This window comes from Leucopleurus acutus, assembly GCF_964270905.1.
Source record: "Leucopleurus acutus genome assembly, chromosome: 1".
Lineage (NCBI taxonomy): Eukaryota > Metazoa > Chordata > Mammalia > Artiodactyla > Delphinidae > Leucopleurus > Leucopleurus acutus.
In genome coordinates this window covers 133,950,329-133,961,129 of record NC_139142.1, presented here as the reverse complement: position 1 = coordinate 133,961,129, position 10,801 = coordinate 133,950,329, and positions in this window count along the sequence as shown.

The window sequence follows — 10,801 nt, the reverse complement described above, 5'->3', positions numbered from 1 at the left end:
GAAACACCCATTGAGCTGTCCAAGGTCTTGACCTCTCAGTTCAGGGCACTTTAATCTGATCCCAGGGTTCAAGTGCCAGGTAGGATCCTACCCTAAGCTCCAGGGACCTAAGGGTAAGCATCTTCCTGCTCCTCAACCTCCTGCCTCCCCACTTCGAAGATGTGATGTTTGCTAAAGCTGACAGCCAGCAAAGGCTTCGAGGTGCTGGAGACTGCTCTATATTTCCAGGTCAGGCTGTTCTGTTCCTTGGGGTGGGTCATTCACTGTCAGCTGATGCCAAGTGGGTGGACAAGCCCTTGGCTTACTGTTTGTTCTTTCCTTCATTTTCACAAACATCACTTACACTCAGAAGCCAATTTAATCATTCAGTTTGAACAATAATTCTGCCAAGTTCCCCAAAGCAGCACATTCTCTTCTCAGTCAACTTCATAGATAATGAAATGAAATCCAAAAGTGGTGATGTAAGAAAATGATAACACACAGGATAACCCAGCAGAGATACATGTACAAGGATGTTCACTGGAACATTGTTTAAGGAGGTTAAAAAAAAAATCTAAATATCCAAGAACAGGGGAGGGGTTAAATTATAGTACATTTGGAACCAATGTTTCCTCTAGGGGCCAATTTTTTTAAATTAATCAATTTATTTATTTATGGCTGTGTTGGGTCTTAATTTCTGCGCGAGGCCTCTCTCCAGTTGTGGCAAGCGGGGGCCACTCTTCATAGCGGTGCGCGGGCCTCTCACTGTCGCAGCCTCTCTTGTTGCAGAGCACAGGCTCCAGACATGCAGGCCCAGTAGTTGTGTCTCACGGGCCCAGTTGCTCCGCGGCATGTGGGATCCTCCCAGACCAGGGCTCGAACCCGCGTCCCCTGCATTGGCAGGCAGATTCTCAACCACTGTGCCACCAGGGAAGCCCTTTAAGGGCCAATTTTTATATTAAACCCAGAGGAGGGAAACATATAGTAGAATTAATGAGGAGATTTTCTGAAAAGGTGTGGCAATTTAGTCCAAAATTATTGGTGCTTAAGCACTTGACTTGATGCCTCCATCTGTGGTAGGGTGGTTGAGAAAAAAGATGGGTATCCAAAGGGAAGACATCGTTATACTGAAATAAAATCATCTCAGTGATCAGATGCATTTTCAACAGGCATAGATTTTGCTGGAAGCATTTCAGAAACATTTGCAAGGTATTGGAAGTTTGGGCAGAAACTGGTATGAAACAATGGTACAAAGTATGTACTTTCTCCAAGAAAGGACATTCTGTAGCCATCACTTTTTTTCTTTTTTTTTTTTTTTTTTTTTTTTTGCGGTACGCGGGCCTCTCACTGTTGTGGCCTCTCCCGTTGAGGAGCACAGGCTCCGGACGTGCAGGCCCAGCGGCCACGGCTCACAGGCCCAGCCGCTCCGCGGCATGTGGGATCCTCCCAGACCGGGGCACGAACCCATGTCCCCTGCATCGGCAGGCGGACTCCCACCCACTGCGCCACCAGGAAAGCCCCCATCACTTTTATCTTAGTTATAACATTAGAAACGTTCTATGTCATTGACCCTTATTTACAATCCTTAATTCTGTATCTTTGACCCCTTTTTCCTGGTTATAGGATAACCAAATATCTTCTTCAGTCCCTGACTAAATCAAAGTCCAAGAGTAGAATAAAATCAAAGTCCAGCCTTTCATTTTAATTATATGAGGTACTTGAAGTTTAATCATTCCCCTACACATCACTCTTTGAATAGCTTTGTCTTGAAGAGAGTTGCTCAGTAATGTGTTTGAGGAATGTCTAACAACTTGGTCAATAAGCATTGTGTGTTACTTTGTCTGAATTTTGTTGTTCTCACCTTTACAAGCAAGTAAGCATTTTTTCAGAGGAACTAAGTGGCATACAATTGACCCCACTGTTAACAAGAACACTTCAGACAATTTAGTTAGGACTGCAGTTAAAGTTTTTTTTACAATCTTGCTGTAAGGGGAAGGGCTTCTGGTAGTCCCAGTTTAGAAGTTCACTTTTGGTGGGTGATTAATCATTGTGAGACTAGATTTAAAACAAAAACAAAATCCATGTCCAATTAAAAAGTCACTAAGACTCTTGACTGATGTCAGTTGGATGGGTGGGTGACTAAGTTTTTCAGAATAAGTCTTAATCCTCTTAAATGTATCAGAAAAATTTCTGAGCATTTTAATCAGGACTCATGATTTCTTTCCAGAAGGTTATGAATTAAATCATTCAAAAATAAAAAAATTCTGTCCTCGACCAGATTTGGGACCAGATTTTGAACAACTCCTCCTTTGGGCTCAGATAATTTTTAAAGATCTGTCTTCATCAAAAAAGGGACTCTATTTTCATTAAATTTCTTGCCTAGTTGATCACTTTTTACTTTTTTTAAAAAATGGAGGCAAGTAGCCATACAAGAAAATATATAATCATCATTGACAGAAGTATTTATATCCACATTAATATTATTCCTTTAAACCAGCTTCCTATATTGGGAAAGAATTTGTTTAAAAAAATCTTTTTTCCTCAACATATAATTGATTTTTAAAAAAATTTTTATTGGAGTATAGTTTTTTGGGTTTTTTTTTTTTGTCTGCATTGGGTCTTAGTTGCAGCACGTGGGGTCTTTTGTTGTAGTGCGCACACTTCTCTCTAGTTGTGCTGCGTGGACTCCAGGGCACGTGGGCTCAGTAGTTGGGCACGCAGGCTTAGTTGCTCCGCGGCATGTGAGATCTTAGTTCCCTGACCAGGGATCGAACCTGTGTCCCCTGCGTTGGAAGGTGGATTCTTAACCACTGCACCACGAGGGAAGTCCCCTCAATGTACAGTTGATTTATAATGTTGTGTTAGTTTCTGCTGTATGGCAAAGTGATTCAGTTATACAAATATGTATATATTCTTTTTCATATTCTTTTCCATTATGGTTTAATCACAGGATACTGAACATAGTTTCCTGTGCTATACAGTAGGATCTTGTTTATTCATTGTATATATAATATTTTTTATACACACACACACACTACATCTTTTTTTAAATTTTATATTATTTATTTTTCTATACAGCAGGTTCTTATTAGTTATCCATTTTATACATATTAGTATATACATGTCAATCCCAATCTCTCAATTCATCACACCACCCCCCCCACCACTTCCCCCACTTGGTGTCCATACGTTTGTTCTCTACATCTGTGTCTCAATTTCTGCCCTGCAAACCAGTTCATCTGTACCATTTTTCTAGGTTCCACATACATGCGTTAATATACGATATTTGTTTTTCTCTTTCTGACTTACTTCACTCTGTATGACAGTCTCTAGATCCATCCACGTCTCTATAAATGATCCAATTTCGTTCCTTTTTATGGCTGAGTAATATTCCATTGTATATATGTACCACATCTTCTTTATCCATTCGTCTGTCAATGGGCATTTAGGTTGCTTCCATGTCCTGGCTATTTTAAATAGTGCTGCAATGAACATTGGGGTGCATGTGTCTTTTTCTTTTTTTTTTGCGGTACGCGGGCCTCTCACTGTTGTGGCCTCTCATGTTGTGGAGCACAGGCTCCAGACACGCAGGCTCAGCGGCCATGGCTCATGGGCCCAGCCACTCCGCGGCATGTGGGATCTTCCCGGACCGGGGCACGAACCTGTGTTCCCTGCAACGGCAGGTGGACTCTCAACCACTGCGCCAGCAGGGAAGCCCTGCATGTGTCTTTTTGAATTATGGTTTTCTCTGGGTATATGCCCAGTATTGGGATTGCTGAGTCATATGGTAATTCTACTTTTAGTTTTTTAAGGAACCTCCATACTGTTCTCCATAGTGGCTGTATCAATTTACATTCCCACCAACAGTGCAAGAAAGTTCCCTTTTCTCCACACCCTCTCCAGCATTTGTTGTTTGTAGATTTTCTGATGATGCCCATTCTAACTGGTGAGAGGTGATACCTCATTGTAGTTTTGATTTGCATTTCTCTAATAATTAGTGATGTTGAGCAGCTTTTCATGTGCTTCTTGGCCATCTGTATGTCTTCTTTGGAGAAATGTCTATTTAGGTCTTCTGCCCATTTTGGGATTGGGTTGTTTGTTTTTTTTAATACTGAGCTGCATAAGCTGTTTATGTATTTTGGAGATTAATCTTCTCTCTGTTGATTCATTTGCAAATTTTTTCTCCCATTCTGAGGGGTGTCTTTTCGTCTTGTTTGTAGTTTCCTTTGCTGTGCAAAAGCTTTTAAGTTTCATTAGGTCCCATTTGTTTATTTTTGTTTTTATTTCCATTACTCTAGGAGGTGGATCATAAAAGATCTTGCTGTGATTTATGTCAAAGGGTGTTCTTCCTATGTTTTCCTCTAAGAGTTTTATAGTGTCCAGTCTTACATTTAGGTCTCTAATCCATTTTGAGTTTATTTTTGTGTATGGTGTTAGGGAGTGTTCTAATTTCATTCTTTTATATGTAGCTGTCCAGTTTTCCCAGAACCACTTATTGAAGAGATTGTCTTTTCTCCATTGTATGTCCTTGCCTCCTTTGTGATAGATTAGTTGACCATAGGTGTGTGGGTTTATCTCTGGGCTTTCTATCCTGTTCCATTGATCTATATTTCTGTTTTTGTGCCAGTACCATATTGTCTTGATGACTGTAGCTTTGTAGTATAGTCTGAAGTCAGGGAGTCTGATTCCTCCAGCTCCGTTTTTTCCCCTCAAGACTGCTTTGGCTATTCAGGGTCTTTTGTGTCTCCATACAAATTTTAAGATTTTTTTGTTCTAGTTCTGTAAAAAATGCCATTGGTAATTAGATAAGGATTGCATTGAATCTGTAGATTGCTTTGGGTACTATAGTCATTTTCACAATATTGATTCTTCCACTCCAAGAACATGGTATATCTCTCTGTATCATCTTTAATTTCTTTCATCAGTGTCTTATAGTTTTCTGCATACAGGTCTTTTGTCTCCCTAGGTAAGTTTATTCCTAGGTATTTTATTCTTTTTGTTGCAATGGTAAATGGGAGTGTTTCCTTAATTTCTCTTTCAGATATTTCATCATTAGTGTATAGGAATGAGAGAGATTTCTGTGCATTAATTTTGTATCCTGCAACCTTACCAAATTCAATGATTAACTCTAGTAGTTTTCTGGTGGCATCTTTAGGATTCTCTACGTATAGTATCATGTCTTCTGCAAACAGTGACAGCTTTACTTCTTCTTTCCCGATTTGGATTCCTTTTATTTCTTTTTCTTCTCTGATTGCTGTGGCTAGGACTTCCAAAACTATGTTGAATAATAGTGGTGAGAATGGTCATGGGATAAATCCCACTTGATTATGGTGTATGATCATTTTAATGTGTTGTTGGATTCTGTTTGCTAGTATTTTGTTGAGGATTTTTGCATCTATATTCATCAGTGATATTGGTCTGTAATTTTCTTTTTTTGTAGTGTCTTTGTCTGGTTTTGGTATCAGCATGATGGTGGCCTCATAGAGTGAGTTTGGGAGTGTTCCTTCCTCTGCAATTTTTTGGAAGAGTTTGAGAAGGATGGGTGTTAACTCTTCTCTAAATGTTTGATAGAATTCACCTGTGAAGCCATCTGGTCCTGAACTTTTGTTTGTTGGATTTTTTTTTGTGTGTGTGTGTGTGTTATGCGGGCCTCTCACCACTGTGGCCTCTCCCGTTGTGGAGCACAGGCTCCGGACGCGCAGGCTCAGCAGCCATGGCTCACAGGCGCAGCCGCTCCACTGACATGTGGGATCTTCCCGGACCGGGGGACGAACCCATGTCCCCTGCATCGGCAGGTGGACTCCCAACCACTGTGCCACCAGGGAAGCCCTGTTGGAAGATTTTTAATCACAGTTTCAATTTCATTACTTGTGATTGGTTTGTTCATATTTTCTAGCTCTTCCTGATTCAGTCTTGGAAGGTTATACCTTTCTAAGAACTTGTCCATTTCTTTCAGGTTGTCCATTTTATTGGCATAGAGGTGCTTGTAGTAGTCTCTTAGGATGCTTTGTATTTCTGCAGTGTTTGTTGTAACGTCTCCTTTTTCATTTCTAATTTTATTGATTTGAGTCCTCTCTCTCTTTTCCTTGATGAGTCTGGCTAATGGTTTATCAATTTTGTTTATCTTCTCAAAGAACCAGCTTTTAGTTTTATTGAGCTTTGCTATTGTTTTCTTTGTTTCTATTTCATTTATTTCTGCTCTGATCTTTATGATTTCTTTCCTTCTGCTAACTTTGGGTTTTGTTTGTTCTTCTTTTTCTAATTCCTTTAGGTGTAAGGTTAGATTGTTTATTTGAGATTTTTCTTGTTTCTTGAGGTAGGCTTGTATAGCTATAAACTTCCCTCTTAGAACTGCTTTTGCTGCATCCCATAGGTTTTGGATCATCATGTTTTCATTGTCATTTGTTTCTAGGTAGTTTTTGATTTCCTCTTTGATTTCTTCAGTGATCTCTTGGTTATTTAGTAACATATTGTTTAGCCTCCATGTGTTTGTGTTTTTTACGTTGTTTTCCCTGTAATTCATTTCTAATCTCATAGCATTGTGGTCAGAAAAGATGCTTGATATGATTTCAATTTTCTTAAATTTACTGAGGCTTGATTTGTGACACAAGATATTATCTATCCTGGAGAATGTTCTGTGCGCACTTGAGAAGAAAGTGTAATCTGCTGTTTTTGGATGGAATGTCCTATAAATATTAATGAAATCTATCTGGTCTATTGTGTCATTTAAAGCTTGTGTTTCCTTATTAATTTTCTGTTTGAAAGATCTGTCCACTGGTGTAAGTGAGGTGTTAAAGTCCCCCACTGTTATTGTGTTACTGTAGATTTCCTCTTTTATAGCTGTTAGCAGTTGCCTTATGTATTGAGGTGCTCCTATGTTGGGTGCATATATATTTATAATTGTTATATCTTCTTCTTGGATGGAACCCTTGATCATTATGTAGTGTCTTTCCTTGTCTCTTGTAACATTCTTTATTTTAACGTCTATTTTGTCTGATATGAGTATTGCTACTCCAGCTTTCTTTTGATTTCCCTTTGCATGGAATATCTTTTTCCATCCCCTCACTTTCAGTCTGTATGTGTCCCTAGTTCTGAAGTGGGTCTCTTGTAGACAGCATATATATGGGTCTTGTTTTTGTATTCATTCAGCAAGCCTGTGTCTTTTGGCTGGAGCATTTAATCCATTCACGTTTTAGGTAATTATCGATATGTGTGTTCCTATGACCATTTTCTTAATTGTTTTGGGTTTGTTTTTGTAGTTCCTTTTCTTCTCTTGTGTTTCCCACTTAGAGAAGTTCCTTTAGCATTTGTTGTAGAGCTGGTTTGGTGGTGCTGAATTCTCTTAGCTTTTGCTTATCTGTGAAGCTTTTGATTTCTCCATCGAATCTGAATGAGATCCTTGCCAGGTAGAGTAATCTTGGTTGTAGTTTCTTCCTTTTTATCACTTTAAGTATGTCATGCCACTCCCTTCTGGCTTGTAGAGTTTCTGCTGAGAAATCAGCTGTTAACCTTATGGGAGTTCCCTTGTATGTTGTCATTTTTCCCTTGATGCTTTCAATAATTTTTCTTTGTCTTTAATTTTTGCCAATTTGATTACTATGTGTCTCAGCATGTTTCTCCTTGGGTTTATCCTGTATGGGACTCTCTGCACTTCCTGGACTTGGATGGCTATTTCCTTTTCCATGTTAGGGAAGTTTTTGACTAGAATCTCTTCAAATATTTTCTCTGGTCCTTTTTCTCTCTCTTCTCCTTCTGGGACCCCTATAATGTGAATGTTGTTGTGTTTAATGTTGTCCCAGAGGTCTCTTAGGCTGTTTTCATTTCTTTTCATTCTTTTTTCTTTATTCTGTTCCACAGCAGTGAATTCCACCATTCTGTCTTCCAGGTCACTTATCTGTTCTTCTGCCTCAGTTTTTCTGCTATTGATTCCTTCTAGTGAAGCTTTCATTTCAGTCATTGTATTGCTCATCTGTTTGTTTGTTCTTTAATTCTTCTAGGTCTTTGTTAAACATTTCTTGCATCTTCTCGATCTTTGCCTGCATTCTTTTTCTGAGGTCCTGGATCATCTTCACTACCATTATTCTGAATTCTTTTTCTGGAAGGTTGCCTGTCTCCATTCATTTAGTTGTTTTTCTGGGGTTTTATCTTGTTCCTCCATCTGGTACATAGCCCTCTGCCTTTTCATCTTGTCTATCTTTCTGTAAATGTGGGTTTTTCTCCACAGGCTGCAGGATTGTAGTTCTTTTTTTTTTTTTTTTCTCCCGTTGCGGACACAGGCTCCGGACGTGCAGGCTCAGCGGCCATGGCTCACGGGCCCAGCCGCTCTGCAGCATGTGGGATCTTCCCGGACCGGGGCACGAACCCGTGTTCCCTGCATCGGCAGGCGGACTCTCACCCACTGCGCCACCAGGGAAGCCCCTGTAGTTCTTCTTGCTTCTGCTGTCTTTCCTCTGGTGGATGAGGCTATCTGTGAGGCTTGAGCAAGTTTCCTGATGGGAGGGAGTGGTGGTGTGTAGAGCCGGCTGTTGCTCTTTTGGGCAGAGCTCAGTAAAACTTTAATCCGCTTGTCTGCTAATGGATGGGGCTGGGTTCCCTCCCTGTTGGTTGTTTGGCCTGAGGCGACCCAACCCTGGAGCCTACCCAGGCTCTTTGGTGGGGCTAATGGCAGACTCTGGGAGGGCTCACGCCAAGGAGTACTTCCCAGAACTTCTGCTGCCAGTGTCCTTGTCCTCACTGTGAGACACAGCCACCCCCCGCCTCTGCAGGAGACCCTCCAACACTAGCAGGTAGGTCTGGTTCAGTCTCCTATGGGGTCACTGCTCCTTCCCCTGGGTCCCGATGAGTACACTACTTTGTGTGTGCCCTCCAAGAGTGGAGTCTCTGTTTCCCCCAGTCCGCTCGAAGTCCTGCAATCAAATCCCGCTAGCCTTCAAAGTCTGATTCTCTAGGAATTCCTCCTCCCATTGCCGGACCCCCAGGTTGGGAAGCCTGACGTGGGGCTCAGAACCTTCACTCCAGTGGGTGGGCTTCTGTGGTATAAGTGTTCTCCAGTTTGAGAGTCACCCACTCAGCAGTTATGGGATTTGATTTTATCGTGATTGTGCCCCTCCTACCCTCTCATTGTGGCTTCTCCTTTGTCTTTGGATGTGGGGTATCTTTTTTGGTGAGTTCCAGCGTCTTCCTGTCAATGCTTGTTCAGCAGTTAGTTGTGACTCCGGTGCTCTCGCGAGAGGGAGTGAGAGCACATCCTTCTTCTCCGCCATCTTGAACCAATCTCCCCCCATTCTATATATAATATTATAGTTTGCATCTGCTAACCCCAAACTCCCACTCCATCCCTCCCTCAGCCCCCTCCCCTTTGGTAACCACAAATCTGTTCTCTATATCTGTGAGTCTGTTTCTGTTTCATAGATAAGTTCATTTGTGTCATATTTTAGATTCCGCATATAAGTGATATCATGGTATTTGTCTTTCTGACTTACTTTACTTAGTATGATAATCTGTAGGTCCATCCATATTGCTGCAAATAGCGTTATTTGGTTCTTTTTCATGGCTGAGTAGTGTTCCATTGTATATTTATACCACATCTTCCCTTTTTTAAAAAAATTTATTTAATTTATTTTTTTGGCTGTGTTGGGTCTTCGCTGCTGCATGCAGGCTTTCTCTAGTTGTGGCGAGCGGGGGCTACTCTTTATTGCGGTGCGCGGACTTCTCATTGCGATGGCTTCTCTTGTTGCGGAGCATGGGCTCTAGGTGCACGGACTTCAGTAGTTGTGGCACGGGGGCTCAGTAGTTGTGGTTTTCAGGCTCTAGAGCACAGGCTCAGTAGTTGTGGTGCATGAGCTTAGTTGCTCTGCAGCATGTGGGATCTTCCCGGACCAGAGATTGAACCTGTGTCCCCTGCATCGGCAGGCGGATTTTTAATGACTGCACCACCAGGGAAGTCCCCACATCTTCCTCATCCATTCATCTGTTGATGGACACTTAGGTTGCTTCCACGTCTTGAATATTGTGAATAGAGCTGCTATGAATATAGGGGTGCATGTATCTTTTTTTAAAAATAAATTTATTTATTTTTACTTATTTATTATTTTTGGCTGTGTTCAGTCTTTGTTGCTGTGCACAGGCTTTCTCTAGTTGCAGTGAGCGGGGGTTACTCTTCGTTGTGGTGCGCGGGCTTCTCATTGCGGTGGCTTCTCTTGTTGCAGAGCACAGGCTCTAGAGTGCATGGGCTTCAGTAGATGTGGTGCGTGGGCTCAGTAGTTGTGGCTCGTGGGCCCTAGAGCGCAGGCTCAGTAGTTGTGGCTCACGGGCTTAGTTGCTCCGCGGCATGTGGGATCTTCCCGGACCAGGGCTTGAACCCATGTCCCCTGCAATGGCAGGCGGATTCTTAACCACTGCGCCACCAGGGAAGCCCTGCATGTATCTTTTTGAATTATAGTTTTATCCAAATATATGCCAGGAGTAGGATTGCTGGATCATATGGCAACTGTATTTTTAGGTTTTTGAGGAACCTCCGTACTGTTTTCCATAGTGGATGCACCAACTTACATTCCCACCAACAGTGTAGGAGGGTTGGGAGGAATTTCTAAACAAATATTGTATGGTATTTCAGTCTGGTGGTAACTATCTCATGCAGTTTATGAGCCTGAATCATGTAAGTGTTATTCTGTGTGTCATGTTTTAATTCAGGGGTGCAACGAGTGGCATCTATAAATGCACAAAGCCTCTTTGCTGAATGGTGAACAAAATTAGACCTATAAGGTTAGAAGCAGAAAGTTAACTTTTGCCTGTAAATGTTACAAAGCCGTAGGGTTGAGTT